Genomic DNA, 18,274 nt, shown 5'->3' on the forward strand with positions numbered 1-18,274 from the left:
AGCAGATACAAATGTGTATTTATTTTTGGATCACCCTTATTATTATCCCCATTTTACAGTTGGAAAACAGAAAAACAGAGAAGTACCGTGATTTTGTGCTCAGTTCAAGGCTCCTAATTTGTCAGGGTACTTACCATTATGCAATTTTTTAGATATTCAGAGCAGAGCTCCCACTGAGTCCTGCTGCAGCTGTGAGTACTCAGCTCTTTTCCAAACCAGACCCTGGAATCTCAAGTTGGGTATCCATATAACTGGGAACATGCACTTAGTGACCATAGTGCAAAATTTGGTCTTTTGGTAAGAACTTACTGATGTTGTACAAGAGATATGTAGCACAAGCAGGCAGGGATGCATCCCGTGCTACAGACTGACATTCAATAACTTAAAGCAAGACATTGTTTTCCCCAGTCCCTGAGCTTCATTCAAAACACACCATTCCCTCTGAAACAAATGATTAAGGGGCTGAGCATCTCTCTTTGCACAACCCTGATTTATCTTGAGCAGCTTGAATAAGGCTGACACATCCTCTGTGGGAAAAGAGCATGTATAGCTTCCTCTATTGCCAGTGCATTGGTGTGGAAGGGGAAAAATGCCCAGATAACTTCAGCTCTGGCACTTGCTAACTTTGCATATTTGCTTTGGCAGCTCACACACTTCTCTTAAGAGAGTGTTTGTAGGTAATTTCCTAGGTTCTTAATGAAGCAAAGTGGAAAACAAAAATCCTATTATGTGGCATCATATTAACGCCTTTATGCCTCACGCTATTGGGGTTAACTTTTGGCTTCTCCATATGGACTTCTGCCCTCTGAGTTAACAGGGTAATTTGTACTAATAATGAGTTGCCAGCTTCTCTGTGGAACAAAGGACACCTTTCCTACAGGCTGAGACCAGAGCAGCATCATGACCCTGGGTTCTCATCATCCACTTTCTGCTCTGCAATGACCAGTGAGTGGGCTATAGTGTCTAAAAAATGTTTCCTCCCCTAGCTTTGTCTTACTTCCCTCTAACCATCTGGGTCCCATTCCTGTTACTTCCTCATATCTGGCTACTTGGTTCAGCCACTGCTGTTCCCGTCTCCCAGCCAGTCTCAATTGCTAATTCTTTCTCTCTGTTAACCTCTTAACTGAAGGTGCTGGTCTTTCCCATCTGGATATTAAGCCCCAATCCCCCTGGGTCTCCACACTCATCTTTCCACCTCCTGAATTTTGCTTCTTATCTCCAGGTTTCTGACCATGTGTGAAATTTTAAAGCCTTACCCATGTTTCCTTGCTGCTGCTGATACCTGGTCTGTATTTCTCTCTCATCATCTTCTACTTTAGTTGTCCTGCAGCCACAGAGCCCCCAAGAAGCACTGAAGTAAATTACCTTCCACTGGGACAAAACCACCTGTCATCATCTAGCATGCCTCCTCTCCTTCCTCCAGTCACATTTTTTCTTTTTAATTACATCCCTTCAGGATGTCCACTTACACTTCCATAAATGAGACATTTTTCATCCTTTATAGCTATGCTGCTCTTTCTGGAACCATAATGTGACTAGACTAATAGACTGTCAGACTAATGTGACTCAGCCCTATAGAAGCTAGCCATCAGTTTTTCAGGGAACATACTTTTCTCTGGCTGAATATAAGTGTATTTATGTAGTGTTGACATCGATGCTGTGATTCAGTGTTGTGCCGGTTTTTACCAGGATTTCAGCAGGTCTTTCAGTAGAGGGCTGAGAGATGGGGTCACTGCCTGGATTTCTTTTTGAGCTCTGAAGAATGCAAGGCTCTGCTAAGCCAGACACTGCTGAAAATAAATAAAAATAAGGGTATGGGGAGAAAGTACATGCTTGCTGTTTATGGAGTTCAGCTTTTAAAAGTAATGCTTTATTGTTTGGGTACAGCAAAAAAACTTTTATCTTCAGCAAATATGTCTTTGTACAAATATGTATGTATTATGTATCTATTTATATATCTGTACAAAGACACTGATACAGAAACAGACACAGCCCATAATATGTGCCTTATGCTTCATAATCTCCACACTTGCAAGTTTTAACCATCAACCCTTGAAATAAGGGGGAGATTTGGATTTAAATGAGGAAGACTTTGATCACACCTTCATGTTGGTCTTTGAGTTTGGTCTGTACTGAGCAATAGACAGGGTGAAGTACTGGACATGAGTAAAATTTTATCTTGCCTGTGTAGTTTTCCTATCACAAGTGCAGGGGAAGCTTTGGGGTGTAATAATCATCTGTTTTAAAATGGTATCCTGTGCGTGTGGCTCCCACCCTTCTTGTGCATGTACTTTCATAAATAAAGTCAAATATTAAAAAAAAAAAGAAAGCTGACTAATAACAAGGTAATTAGTCAACCAAATGTTCCAGAACTGTCATAAGGAGAAAGAAATGGTGATCTCAAGTTACTTCAGCTCACCATCAAGGTCAGCTTGGAGTGCGAGTACAAAACTAAACTATTGCATGTGCTGCACATCTGAAAATGGAGATGGAAAGTGATGAGCTCTTTATATGGCCCTTTCCAAATAAATTTGGAGAAGAGCTTAGGTGGTTAAGCAGGTCCCAAATGGTTTTTGCTGCAGAAATAGTCTATTGATGCTTTATTTTTCCCTTTGGATTTTCCACTACATTAAATATATTAAACTACCAAATATTTCTTTCTAAAGGGAAATGGAATGAAAAGATGTCTTACATGATTTATTACAAATTCAGAGGGAAATACTCCCCTTGTAAATAGCTCTAAAAAAATAGCATCATCAATTTAAATGTTGACATGCTTAATATTAAAGGGTCATACTATACTGAAGGTCATTAAGGAGAACTTCTCATCCAAAGGAATTTATTTCAGTGGAAATTGATTGAAGTAGGGCTTTCTGCTTACCAGTACTAGATCTCTCTCTCAGCCTAATTTTGTGATCGCCAGTGCAACTTGCACCTAAGTCTTACTTTTTGCAGATCAAATTATTTCACTCCCTGTTTCATCCCGCAAGGTCCCAAGCCACAGCCACCCTCACACTGCAGGCACCTGGGCTGAAATCTCACCCAGTGCGTGCTGATGTCTGGGGACACACGGGTGCCACAGCACACCGGGGCTGGCACTGGAAGTCGGAGCCCTGACAGGACTCTAAGTAGTGCTTACCTTGTTCTCAGCACTCACTGTTCCTGCTCGGGGGTTGTGAGAGTGAGTGCAAGCCAGCAGAGTCAGACCAGCTCATCTTATCAATCATGCACAGCACAGCCTTCCTCAAGATTCCTTCCAAAGGTTTGCCCTCACAGCCCAGTTTTCCCTTGGCAGCTCACACAGACAGTGAATTCCAGCTCTTCCAGAGGTGACTCTGATTTCTGGCTGCCTCCACACCCAGGCCAATCCAGCAGACCCCCCAAAGGGGCAGAGCAATGTGCATTCTCCAAGTGGCAGGGTGTTCAATATTTAACATATCAAAACCTGTAGAGCAGCTCTTATCATAAGCACAGGTTGGATTTCCACTAGGAAAAAATTCTCCACTATATTTTGAATTTTATGCTCTATTTATACATTTATGATTTTAAAGTTCGTATATATTTAGGAATTTTTTTACCATTAAACTCAGTGTTCTGGGAAAAAAAAAAACAACTTAATTTAGACAAAAATACACAGCCTGTTTTTTGTCTTTCAGTTATTATTCAATATGAAAAGGATATTGTAAGTGCATATTCCACTGAATATGTGGTTTGGCAGTGAGTGGCTATTCAGCTGCCCTGCTTCTGCCTCAGAGTTTATTCAGGTCATAAACGAGACATATAAGCATTTGAGTTAAGATTTATAGTTACATTAACTGTATCAGAAGCTTTTTGTACTTAATATAAAACACACTCCTAGAGCTCAACATTACTTTATTCCACAATACACTCAATATTAGACATATTACCTGCAGTAATTACTGGCATTAATAGCCTCAGGAATAATGGAAAGTAAGTTAAACACCAGTGTGGTAGATGTAAATGGGACTTCATACTACATGTCATTTGGAAATACTGTATGAGTAATTAAATTTGTACTTAATATTTCTTCATTTAGTAATTAAGCAATAACCCAGCAAAACAATGTCCTCACTTTAACACATAGGTCAGATTTTGTTATAAAATCAGAAAAGTGATTGCCAAGGATTTAATTTAAATCCCATGAAAGATTCAACCTAGTCCTGACACAGCAAAATTGAAACTCTTGCAGACAATTTTTAGGAGAAAGTGGGGACCAGGATTTGTCCTACTCCCTCCAACACCTCTGAGTGACTCATGTGAGGCTTTAACCAACACTGCATAGGATAATTTTCTCCTGGAAAGCAGGCTGAAGTCACCAGAAACTCAGGCAGGAAATCTAATGTGTATATCTTCAAGCCACCCAATATTTGCTGATTTGGAGATATTAGTTTTACCCCAGCTTCCTCAAATTGTAATTTTATAAGTAATCTATTTTAGAAACTCCCACTTCCTTCATTGCTTGTTCATTTGCAAATAGATGTCCATTCCAAGCCTTTGCACAGAAGCAGCCTCCTGCTGCTTCATGAAGGTCTTGAAAGACTGGGAAAGTACAAGACTGGAGTTTCTTAAGCAAATAGTATTCCCAGAATGAAGATACTGTCTGAAATGTTTAAGATGATGAATATACTTGTAGCGCATACTTTTCTCTACAGTCTTTTACATTTATATATTGATTAAGCTAACATCCATGTGCACAAAATAAACATATTTGCATTCAGATGATCCTTTTTTAGCTTGATGCTAATAATATGTTAAGGCGAACGAAGAAGAAAATAGAACCCATATTTACCTATAACCCTGATCTATTTTGAGATCCCCAGGCTTTTATGTTAATAATAAAAACACCAATAAATCCTCATCTCTTTGCTTTTTAAGCCTGACAGATAGTCTTTGAAGCACTATTGCATTTATTTCTTCTAACCAGATGTGCAATTTATGTTTTATTTGAAAGCAAACCTTAACATTATAGAAGACACTTGTGCTAAAGTAATAACACAAATATATTTTCCATCACTGGATAAAACCTTCTCAGGAAAGTCTCCAGTCCCCCGCCATATTGCAGTGCCTTGCTCATATTCTTGGAAGAGTTTGTATGATACTGGTAAATCACATCAGTCATTTCACAGAGATCTTGATGGAGTCTGGCTGAAAACAGAATGAATACAGTAGATTTAAGCAGGGAGGCATCCAAGCCCCTAGCCTGCATTCACAAGGAACTCACTGTAAGGAGAATGTTTAAGTGCTAGTTTTGAAAAAAAAAAAAGAAAGAAAAAAAAAGAAACTCCTGCAATTTATTTCCTTAAAAAATACTCAAGAAATCGTGTGTGTGACTTTTTTTAGTTGTGCAAGAAACTTTATGCTTTTGTGTACACTGGAAATGTGAAAATGGGATATCTATTTTTTGTTCTCTTACATCTCTGTGTAGTGTGGACCCCTCATACAGTACGGAATTGAAAAGCAAACACTTCAGGAATTTTGAACGGTTCAGCTGTGGTTCCTATAACAGAAAAAATGCAGAACAACACTGGTGGGTAATTCACTGGACCCTTATGGCTGGTGAAGATGACTCAGAAAGGGCTCCTGATGCTGACGTCTCCCTAGGGTCAGCTATTCATACAGCTCCAGCTCACAAAAGTAAATGCCCCTTAACCATCACTGGGAACCACACCAACAACAGAGTTTCCCTTCGTTCTCTGAACGGTGTAGCAGATGTCTTGAGGCCCTCAGGCATTGGAAGACATGTGGCTTGCCAAGTTAGAGATACTGGCAGCTGTATTTCCTGTACATGGTACTGCCACACACCAGCTTCCAGGAGTTTACTGGCTGGGAAAAGTGATTAGTGTTGCCTGAAGAAAAAAGTCTAATCAGAAGTAGGAAGGAGTTACAGACCTTTACCCCTGCACCTGGAAGCAGACATGCAGCATTACTCACCTCAGAGGGACAGAGCAGTCCAACAGGTAAAACAGGAGGCTGAGCTGTGGCTGTCTTCTCTACAGACATTCCCACATGGACTTGAGGGCTTCCTGAAGGAACATGGTGGTAACAGTAAGGTAAATGTCCTCCCAAAGGCAGTGCCCCTTATTATTCATCCTTTTTCCCCCTGTATTTTCCAGCGTGGAGTAGGGCTAGTCTGTGCCATTTCCATTACCTTAAATTTACATCTGTGCTTTCCCTAGGGAAGAACTGTGGAACCCAAGTGATAGGTCACCCTCCCACTCTTGACTCACTATAATATTATTACTGATAATTGTTTCTACTGCAGGTGAATCATCAGGTAGGATCATGCCCACCTGTGCTCACAGCTGTACTAAATATAGAGGAAGATGTAGAATCATTTTACAAAATACTACAGTCCTACATAAGGTGTGTGTGATGTGGTAATTAGAGCTACTGTCCTCTTGGTGGCAGAATGAAGTCTATAAAAATAGCGTGCTAAGAAACCAGAAGATGACAGTAATTTGCGTCAGTTTTACCTTCTGATCTACTTGAAAAGTATTTATTACTAAGATAAATGGCAGTAGCACAAATGCTGCCCTGGGAGCAGTTTGGATGCATACTCATTGCAAACAGCTCTGCACATTCATTCCATATCGTATGGCTCCTCCTAGTGAAACCCTGCAGAAACAGTTGTGGACTGATTTGCCTCCCTTCCAGTATTTCCACCACATCCCGAACTGCAGCTACTTAAGGGAAAGAGCAGCGTGGGGATGCTGGGGCACTGTGGGAGGTGGTGAGGGAGTGCTATTGTATTATTTGCAGTTTTACTTCAGAAACAAAATTCTGCCTTCAGATGCCTATGTTTGGCTGCTGCTGGCTTCTGTAGCTTCTTTGCATGTATGTGTTTGCCAGTTACCAACTGGACTTTCATAAATCAAACTGTCCCAAGGAACTTCAGAGTGAAAGCATAAGCTGCAAGAGTTTGAGCTTACAAGACAGCTGTCATCTGTTATACAGTATAAATCCTCTTTCATACTTTTTGGTAGCTCCTACCCTCTTTGGAACACACAGAATGTGAATCGTAAAGAAAAATTCAGCCCTACAGCTTCTAAAGTATTGCACTTTGCATTCATACAGAGAAAATAAATATTTTATCCCAGTTACTGAATTTATTTATCATTGTATTTGGATATTTCTTTTGGGTAGTAAATATATTTTTTTGCAGTTCTACCAGTTTTGCTGTAACAATAACTTCATGTTTTAGTCATAAATATATGTCAACAGCAAAAATGGAGAATAAGGTCATAGTGAGACAAGAATCTTCATCGTCAAAGAATTTACAAATGAAAGTAAACAAGCAAAGGATTCAGTATAAATATTAAGAATTAATACCTTAAAATTTCTGTAACTTTTTGTCTGGAAAAATTTGAAATCTTGAATTAATTACAGGAGACAAAAAAAAGTTTCACCTCTGAAAGGAGGCAATAAATATAAGCTTTAAAATGTTCCCCCAAAGTCTGTAGGAGACATTTTCCTACAATGTATTTGTAGAGAAAAAAATCCAAGCAAAGCAGAAGTACAACTGATCGATTTGTCTGTCCATTAAAGGACTTGTCCTGTCTGTGTGAAATAGTATCTAAGTGAGTGAGTTAAAGCAAAATACTCCACAGTAAATTCTTTGAAGAGGCACATCCTTAATACGTTTCCTCATGGTTTGCTCAGTCCTCTTTTACGTGCTATGTTTGGTTCCATCAGGTACTTGGGGGCATGGAAAAGAAGAAATTTGAGATAGACAGGTGCTGCAGTTTAGAAGAAAGTGGACAGAATTCCTCACACACAGGATACTGTATATTGAAACATTTACTCCTGTACTGAAGCTGGGATAAGTCTCTATGACTAACTCTCCCCTGTATCCTAAATCTGGCAGCATATCTTTCCACAGTTAATAAGCTGAAAGTTAATAATCTGCAAAAAATCAGAAAGGCTGCAGGCACAATGCTCACAGGGTAAGAACCTAAAGCTAATGTCAGTCCCACTGTAAGGGAATACTTTCCACGGGCACAGAGATCAGGACTATACCTATTATCTATTAATGTTTCAGGAACAGATCCTGAAATAATTGATAAATTAAAACCTGGGCTAGAGTTGACCCTGAGGACTTCTCTACATCCTTGTCTGGCATTTAGTCTCATCACTGCTATTTCACTGTATTACCTGTGGGGCATGCAAAGCTCCAGTTGATGAGCAGTTGTTCTTCCCTTACAAATTGGTATAAATCTGTTATGGAAATCCTACTGGTTATTTCTTGACTTTCTTGAAATGACTCTCTAAACACAGCTGCCTCACAGTCATGGTAAACATTCTTCACAAAGGCCAGTTTGCTCTACAGGCCCCAAGGAATGTGACAGCTTGATACCTGGATAAGCCTGGGCTCAGTTTCTGTTTCTACAGAAAAGCTGGAGTCTCCAGTGTATGTTGGTAAACAAACCCTGGAGCCATTACTTGATAGGGATCATAAGCTTGTACTCAGCACCTTGCAATATGAAGTTGGATGTGACCTAAAAGAAAGAGAATAAAACGTCAGAGAAGTATTTCAGAAGAACCTGAGATGAGTCATTGTACACAAAGCAAGCTGGTACTGAGGTGTTGTGCCCAATTATTCAGCTGTTAATCCACAGCCTGTCTTGATCACTGTGCACCAGGCTGAAGTACTCACTCAAGTGTTGTAGCTGCTGGTGTGCACAAAACCTCTTCCTCAATGTCCATATATGTCCAGATTTAAGTGCAGGAACAGAAGGAAGGGTAATAGCAGGGAGAGTGGGACAGATTGTAATCCACTCCTATGATCAAATACAGGGACTTCTTATCCAGAAGATGAAGCTGTTTTAATCTTTGGTCTCTGAAAGCAGAGGCTAGGTAGATTCATGTTAGAAGCTGCATGCACAAAAGTCAGTACTGATGTCCATTAGATAAGTATATTTAAAAGTGCTTAGATCTCCATTGCATAGTATTTATGTCTTTCCAGGAGTTCAATAGTAGTAAGGATATGCTATAACTCAAGGTCTTAAAGCAAACACCACCTGGTAAAATTCAAACTGGTGAGGAGCCAGATCTCTCTGAACTTGCTGCTGCTTTCTGGAAGCTTCTGTTTGTTATTGTGGTGAGGAGGCCACACAGAGAGTGTTGGAAAGGACGCAGGTAAAAAGCTCTTGTTTTTGTTGTAGCATCAATTCCATCTCCGTGACTAAGACTGAGTGAAATTCACTGATGAATAAGATACTACTTGGTCTGTTACATGATGGTAGAATTAAACACAGAAAGAACATACCTGAAAACCTGGGCTTGACTGTGTTAGGCACCATGCATGAAATGCCAGACATGCCAATGCCAGGCAGCTTCTGCACTCACTTGGCAGTGCAGGGAAGGCTGCCTTCTGCCCACAGCTGGGCCCAGCAAGTTACCATGGTGGCTTTAACACACTAGTTTGTCTGAGAGGACATGTTCTTTACATGCACTGTGATCAACTTGAAGGGACTGTGGCCCTGTGGATCAGCGGAAAGGTTTTCAGGTTTTCATCCTTGCAGGCAGATAAATATGGCCTGAAGAAAGATCAGATAAAATGAGAGATTTCTTAAGTGCTTCAAGAGGTGACTCACTGAGTCTCAGGAAGGACTACAGGACTTCCATAGCATTGAAGTGCTGGTAAAAGGAAAATGGGCTTCAAGGATAGGGACTATTATCAAAGAAGGCTTGCTTGGTTGTAAATCCTCTCATTCAAGTGCAATACAGATACCAGAGAAAGAGGGAAATCGGAAAGTTAAAACTATAATCCTGGGACTGGCAGAGGGAAGAATGAAAAAAGAGAAACCTGCTGTCAGTGAGAGCTAACTTGTTCCTTGAAAGTATATTGATCTTGTTTCCTCTGGTCTTGCATTACAGCAAATAAGGGAAACATCATCACGATTACCAACACAGTATTTGCCTTCTTTCAAACAGATGGCAGCATACACTGGATAAATAAGGCTTGAATCTGTCTTTAATAACTTACTAGTTATTCTCAAATATTGTATGGTTTACTCCAGCATATAAGGGAGCTATATGTTATAAACAATGCATTTATGCCAGTCTTACCTTCATGGTCAGAGAGGAGATAGGGCAGGAGTGAGAAAGAACTCCCTGGTATATGAATACTCTCTGCATTACAATGCCTACAGCCTTGCCATAACCCACCAGAAAGTCACAGTCTCATTCTCTGTCACTGCAATATCCCATCCCAAATCCAAATGATGCATATGAATTTAATCACACAGAGGCCTGAAACTATTTCCAAGGGGGAAAAAAAAAAAAACAAAAAAAAAGAAAAAAAACAAACAGTTTCTGTCACTGAAAGGAAAGTGGAAAATTCCCAGCACAGTTAAGCTCAGAGACTTTCCTCCACCCTAGCCAACCAATAACCCTAACCAAGCAAGGGTTATTCTAACCACAGCTCAGAGCAATCTGAGAGCGGCTGCCGAGATGCTGCTCAATTTTAAATGCGAAGCTGCACTTTGAGAGGGTGGCTGGCAGTCAAAAGGGGGAACGCTACAGCTGCGGCTGCGGGAGCTGTAGGGATCCGGCGTTACGGCAGTCTCCACTAGACGATGGGATCTCCTTTTGTCCCAGCTCTGGGAGGGAACCAGAGACTGCCTGGTGGGCCAAAGGCTTGCAGCATCGTGGTTTGGATGGGGCAGGCTCACTGACCGCAATCCAATGCCTGGAAAAGGAGCTTCCGTCACCTGTTTCCCTCTCCCCTAGCGGTGCTTTCCCAAGACCTGTGAAAAATACCCCACGGCAGTTGGGATCACACCTCTATTCCAGGACGGCCGGGGGACATGGAGGTTCGACCCTGAGCCCCTTCTGGGGTCCCCTGTGTCCAGGCACGCACGGGACGTTTTGGAGGGTGGTGGCTGCTCCCAGGGAGATCTCCGATAAACAGGAAGAGACGAATATTGCTACAAATCGCTAATCACTCCTAATACCAGCCTAGCTAGAGAATAAAATTAGATTTCCCTAAGGAACAAAGATGTAGTGCTTCCTGCCTCCCCTTCCTGCGACTTCAGACAGCCCCGAAGACCGCCGGCCACGGGCTGAGCATTTCTCTCGCAGACCACGTTTTCCTACCGTGCAGTGTGTAGAGATATTCTAGAAGAAGCACAATAGCCTCTCCAGGTGTGCAACACCTTGGCAAACCGGCTGGAGTTGCCCCTCCAGCCGTCGGGACCTGCGAATTCTCCCCGCAGCCGGGCCCGGCAGCCGCCGCCGCTCCTGCACGGACTGCAGGCTCTTGCCGGGAGAAGTGTCACTCTCCAGACTCAAGAAAATATGTTTCTCTCTCTGTCCACGTTGTCCGTCGTAGTGTCTAGCCCCACTCTTTTCCCATCCGCCTCAAAAATTCAAGGAGAGATTGAAGAAGCAGGCAGAAGTGTCTGCGTTCGCTACGTTTGCTTCTGACGCTAGAAAGGATTCAGGGATATTACCGGCAGCTTATTTACAGAGCCCAGAAGCACGCCAAGAGCAAAATAAACGAACAGGAAAAAAGCACGTTGGGTTTAAGCACACAGTCGGGGAGCATCAGTTCAGGAGCCAGGGCAAAGGCTGGTCTGGTTATTCCACCAATTTCCTGGGAATGGAACCACGTCCCGCTCTCAGAAAGCGTCCCGGTTCGTATAAAACACAGCTAATGCTGGAAACACACTCACACACACACATACACTTGTATTTATACACACAACTCTCTCTCTCTATTATTTGTATACGCCACTAAGTACGGACAGTGCAAGGGGAAAGGGCTGTCACATCCCGGTCTCCTTACCGCCGGGAAAGAAAGCGGGGACATTTCTCGGCCCGGAGTCTCTCTCTGCTCCCCGGCAGCCGGGTTAGGGGTCTCTTCTCCCACGGAGCCGAGCTACGCGCAGCACCCGCACCGCGGTGCCTGGTGCCAAGGCAGGACGGTCCCGATGCCTCAGCCCCGCTGCTCCTCTCTTTCCGAGGGATGCTTCAGTTGGAGGTGAGGGATGGGGTGGGCAACGTGAGACTAGCCGGCGTGCAGATTTCCTTTCAAAAAGCTGGCTTCTCTGAAGTGATGAAACCCCGAGAGATCGCGAATTTTATCCCGTTCACAGCCGATATTGCTTCGCTGCCTCCCTTTCCTCCGGGTGCGGGTCACAAAAAGCAGGGCCTGCATCCCGCGGGGGGCCGGGTGCGGCCCCCGGGACTGGGCACAAGCGAAATAGCCGCTGTAAAAGCGGGGCACAAAGGACAGGCTGGCGCAGTTTTCATGTGGTCGCCTGGAGCTGGCGTTGGGCGGGTGTCACCTGGGGAGGTTGGAAAGCGATACTCTTGCAGGGGAGAGCCCGTGCGGTCCTTCAGTGTCACTGCGGACGTTCAACTTCACCGCGCAGCCGGGCGCTGGGAGCAAGTGTCACTCACTCCCTGCGATCGGCCGTTCCATGCCGATCCACAAATACAGAGCCTGTAAACTCCTTTCCCCAGTGCCAATGAATTTGCAATTCCTAACAGCCTAACACCTGTCCCTTAACCCAACGAGTGGGCACTTGCATGTATACAGCCAGACGCATCCACCTAAAAAAGACGAAATTCAGTGTGCACCTGTACATTCAAAGAAAATACAAACCGGGCAGTACAAGCCCAAAAACCGTGACTGACTTTAAACAAAAATGTTCCTGAACGAAAAAAATAAAAATATTTTTTTATAATTTAAATTGCATATTCCCAGTGTAATTCTACCCCTTTCCACATTATTTTTTCTCCAAAGGGAATGTTCAGGTTTGTTTGCAAATGAGAAACTGCTTTTTATGCATATAGCCATAGAAGTACTGAAGGTAATGGGCAGAGAAATTTTAAACTTGAAGAAAACATCCACGATTTTTAAAAAGAAAGTTGTACATTTATTAATATAAGAAGCTAGTCTTGATAGCACTTTTGCATCTTCAACACCAATAATTAATAATTCAACTGAAATTATTTGATTATTTAAAATTAATTTTTCCGTTCAGAACATTTCAATTGTTTGGTTTTCCAACTATATTTAGAAGGAGTGGGATTTATAGTACATAAATTACTGTTTTTCTTTGGTACTCACAATTTACTAGTGGAAGGTATAGGTTAAAGACTACAAGGAAGAAAGTCCATTTTATTCAAATCGTATGGGAGCCCCCACCTTCATCCTAAATTGTGCACATACAAAGAACAAACAAACCCTTCAAATGTGCAGAACAACTAGATGTTGTTTGGCTTTTTTCCCATATGTGACATTTCATGTTGTTGTAAGTGGAGGGTGTTCATATATATGTGAAGAGGGGGATCGAAACTATGTGGCTCATACAGTGATATCCAGAGACTAAGAGGCTGTTGACAGAACTCTGGACGAAGTAAGAGAGACGTCAAGATCTGCATGTTTTGACAATGAAGCTGAGACGAATTTCCCAAACTTCTGACTTCATACATATGGTAACTAATCAATTAATCTGCACCCAAGCTCCACCTCGGCCACTCCATGCTGCCCCTGCGAAGTGACCAGCAGCAGGTCTTTGCAGGTAAAGTGTCACCCACCTGGGTTAAGCCCTCGTTCCACGTCTTTGTCTAGGAAGCTGAGGGAAATTCAATAATGTCGCAGGGACATGGAAGGGAAGCTTCCAGCTCGGCCTTCTGCCGAGGACACTTGTGATTTCCCTGATATGGGGTAAGCATCGACATTTACCATGGAGAGAAGCCCTGGTCCAGGGGTGTGGAAAGTCGCAATGCAGCATCTCCAGTACAGCTACATCGGTCCTTCGCAACCATTATTCTTGGACCTCTTGCCAGCAAACGTTCTCCATCATATACATTTCTCCTACAAGCATTTAGGTCACAAGCGTATAGGTGTACTACAAGCAGCAGGAAAAACCCACGCTTCCCACACAGCTCTTATGTTCCACTCCCCCATTTGCTGAACACTTCCTGCCTTATTAGGAGCCCAGAGACGAACTAAAACGCCCTGAAGACAAATGTCCCACACGGGGATATTTCAAGTCTCATCCCTGGTGACGAGGAAAATTGTCAAGAGAAACACTAGTAAGACTAGGGCACTGGCAGGGGCAGGTGGTCAGCAGCAGGGCCTATGACATGGTCCCTGTGCCACTGCCAAGTCGGTGACACTGGGATCTCCCGATGGAGCCTGAGCCGCGGCCAAGAGTGAGCTGCCCCTGTGGAGCGTGGGGCTTCCCACAGCTGCTGACACTCTGCTTCGGTGCTCAGCACAGTGCTGTACGCAGCAGAATTCTCTCACCTTCTTTTCTGTGGCTTCTCCGCTGAAAGCGATCCCAGAGCAGTGTGTGTGAATCAATTTCTTGCACACCGGGGGAAAGAACCCGTACCGGGACAACACATGGACTGTAAAGGCAGTAGCCGGCCCTCCAGCCTGGGAATTCCCTCCATCGGGGCTCAGTTGCCAGGAGCGGGGCGCTTCTGCAGCCCAGACCCTGGTTCTGCTGCGCCTTTTCCCTGGGCGGTAGCCAGGATTTGGGTTTGGAACAGCTGCAGGAGGGGACGAGAGACAGATCCAAGGACCCGGGTTTCTGGCCGCAGGCCGCCCGTGTTCCTCATCCCCTGGACTACACGCGTCCCTCTGGGCTGGATGGGGGTCCCGGCAGGGAGATACCCTTGTCGGACACTTACAGGCTCTGGGACAGGCACATCAGCGCGTGCAGGAAAAGGGATATGTGGGCAAAGTCCGGGCACCACGGTTCAGACAAGATGCCCCTCAGCACCGCGACTGGAGCCGCATCGTCCCTGGGTTACTCGTTATCGCTGCGTTTGGCAGAAAACTCATGGAGAAATCACTCCGAAATGTAGTTTTCGGACTCTGCCAGAATCCCGAGGAAAAAAAAAACATCCTTAGCGCCGAAGGGCTTCTGCCTTTCTCGGAACGCGAGTCTCGTTTAGGCAGGCAGTGGTGAGGGGTAGCGATCTTCTCGCAACAGCGTTCCTCCCAAAGAAAATAATAAAGTGTATTTCCAGCGCTATTCTGCATTAAATATTGCGGCGCCTTAACTTTGCAAATGAGCTGGGTGGATTTTACTCTCTTGGTATTACACCGCAGCTGCAGGAGAGAACCGTTTTACAAACGAAGCTCCGACGGCGAAAACCGGCTCCCCTGCCCTGGCAGCCCGGGCGCAGCGGCTTTCGGCGGCCGGGGGCTGCTCTGGCTCATCCCGCCAGCCTGCCGGAGCCTCCAGCCCCCGGGAAGTGCTGCCGAGGGGCTTCTGGCGGAGAAGCGGCGGTGCGGGCTGCTGGAGGTAACTACAATACGGCACTTGTACGGTTTGCAGCAGCGGTGGTGGGATAGCAGTTTCATTTCCACCCGCGGTGTAAGCGGGCAGAGCTCGACCCCGGATCCGCCGTGTAAAAAAACCGACTGAGTTTCATCGCAGAAACTTTGAGGTGGAGAGGAAGAAACTTTCGTTTACTTTATGAAACTCCGCAATTAGTAGTGAGCTCCGCTCCCTACGTCTTTGCTATTTCGTGACGCAACTAATTTATTTTCACGAGCACCAACCATGTCACCTCTGGGGTCGACGCTGAGGCACCCCGAGGACCCACGCAAGGCAGGAGAAGATGGGAGGGATGGGACAGGTAGTAAGGGCAGCTAGTTTCTCTTTTCTTGTATCTTTTATTGCTGTTGTTGAAGGGTGTGTGTATGTCTCTCTCTCGTGTGTGTGTGTGTGTGTGTGTGTGTGTGTGTGTGTGTGTGTTCCCGTTTTATTATCTCAACGAAAGAAAACCCTCAGGGCAGTAATGACGGAGTTTTCTACGGGCAGCAAAACATTAAAATGGCCACAAACTTTTCAGCACAGACCAAAAAGTTAGTCTCGTCTCTTCTCTTCTCTTCTCTTCTCTTCTCTTCTCTTCTCTTCTCTTCTCTTCTCTTCTCTTCTCTCTCATTTTTTTTCCTACTCTACGAGGAGAAAAAAAAAAAAACAAACCCAAACACTTCGGTGTTTTGTGACTATGTAATGCAGGAGTAGACATGATTTTGAAGGAGAACGCAGCCCTTTTTCACCCAGACAGGCAGCTGTGTTCTGTGCACTGTATGACACAGCTGTTCCTACCTGCAGAAGAACCTCGGGTCGTCTCCGAGGTCCAGAACAACAGGGCATGAAAGAGCCTTACGCATAGGATGAAGGTATCCGTGTACACATTTTTGGATAATATGTTTTTGCACAAGTAAAGCTATAGGAACTGGAAACCCTTAAAGATAGAGTCGAGAAAGAGAAAATATGCACTTCCAAACCTGGTCAGGAAGGATCGAAACCTGCTTTAGGTCCCAAAACCAAATATTTAGGGAGTCGGGTTAACCGTGGGAAAGGATTAGTGGACACAGATTAATTCAAACAATGAAACCTCCTCCCCGGCGGAGCCACCTATGGGAGCACAGCCCGTGCCGCTGCTCGCCATCCTTCTCCCCAGACCCCGCACCCCTTCGGCCTCACTCCGTGGGACTGCACGGCCGCAGCGAAAGGAGAACCTCCCTGCCTGCCAAGGCCTCCTCCACCAAAGAGACGAGGGAGGGGATAATTATTTTTCCACTGTAAGACATTTGTCATTATAAATCGTCAAGCGAAGTGCAGCGAGGTGCGCACGGAGGTCCCCAGAGCCCCGCTTGGGTTACAGCTGCCTTTCGTAACAACACGGCCAGGAGACAAACCGGCATTTAAAGTCGCCGTGCAGGAGAGTTCCTAAGTTCCCTGTATCCGGCCGACCAACCTCTGCCTGGCCCCCTCCCCAGCATCGAGCGGGGCATCACCAGCGACACCCGAAACGCTTCTCGGTGGAAGCAGGCAGTGCTGCCCCTCACCTTGGCTGGCTGCGTCTCCCGGGTTCCCGCAGGAAGGCTCCGTCCCTCCCATTGCCGTGGCACAGAGGAACGAACCTGCATCAGTGCGTGATCTCAAACGAAAGCCACGAAGAAAAACAATGCATCTCGAAGTCAGACTTGCTGCTGTTCGTCCAGGAAGACGACAGAGCTACCAGGACTTTCAAACGCTTCTGGTTGCTTGAAAGCAGCTGGAAAATGCAATTATTCCTGTAGGTGGCACTGGTACTAGGTGCTGCAGAAGCGAAGGCAGAAATGGAGAAAATTGCCTAGTAATTCCCAATTGGTTCCTATAATTTAAGGCAGAACAATAGAGTTATTTTTTTCATTTACTCTAAATTCATGTAACATGTGACAAATGAAAACCCGATTTCTTTATTAGAACAAAATATGCTTTTAAAATCTATCCCTCTGTAACTTAATGGTCTGGTCCACGAGAATTGTCTATTCCCCTATATGTCATTAAACAAAATCCTAGTGCAAATAGAAATTAATTCAACACGGCTCATTCAAGTCAAATGCTTGCACCAGGAAAGCCCTAATGAGATACTGTCTAGTTTCCAGAGGGGTTGCTAAGTACGATTGGCGGCAAAGTTATTAAATCTGTCCGAGCAGCTAACACATCATTAAGACACCCCACCTAACTCTCCCAACCACTATCTGAATATTCAAGATAGGGTAAAAGGGATATGACAGTGGCACGCATGCCATCGGCCAGGTGGAACTCCCCGCGCCAGGGAGAGGAATTGGGACAGCCCCGGGTCTCGGCAGCGGCTGGAGGCGCGGAGGGGCTTGCCGGGGAAATTTGGTCCGCAGGGACGTCTTTAACCCCCGGCCTTTCTCCCAGTGTAGGACTACTGTGCATTTATTTCACCTGTTCACCCGTCTTCAGCGTGTTCCAGTGTAGTGCACGCACATGCCTTCACTGCAGAGGGTCTGTACGGACCTGAGACGGAGGGCTCAGCCCCGACAGTGTGACTGGGTCTGTCGGTCTCCTCCTTTCTCCTGAGAATGGGTCAAATGCCCGTACTCACTCCCCACGGGTCGTCTGAGTCTCTACAGACCCTGCCCTTCTCCCACCAGGCCAGGGGATGGCTCCCCACGGTGTCGTTGAGACTGAGAGCCCCGGCCAGGCCAGGGAAGCTGCCAGCCGGGGAACCTGCCGGCTCCGAGAGGCGGGGGAAGCTTCTCGAGAACGAGCGGGGGGCTCCAGCTCAAGCCCCGACACAGCCCGACACCTCGCGGTTACTTCCTGACCGCTGAAGCTGAGCTTCCCTGCTTCTGCACGCCAGGCAGAAGAGCTTTGCAAGAGGTTGCGTCCTTATCCCAAAAGCCGGACTCCTAAAAGTCTTGTGTCTCGATTTCTTGCTGTTTAATTTCCTTCAGATTTTGGGTCTGTGACGG

This window comes from Cinclus cinclus, chromosome 6 (genome assembly GCF_963662255.1).
Source record: "Cinclus cinclus chromosome 6, bCinCin1.1, whole genome shotgun sequence".
Classification (NCBI taxonomy): domain Eukaryota; kingdom Metazoa; phylum Chordata; class Aves; order Passeriformes; family Cinclidae; genus Cinclus; species Cinclus cinclus.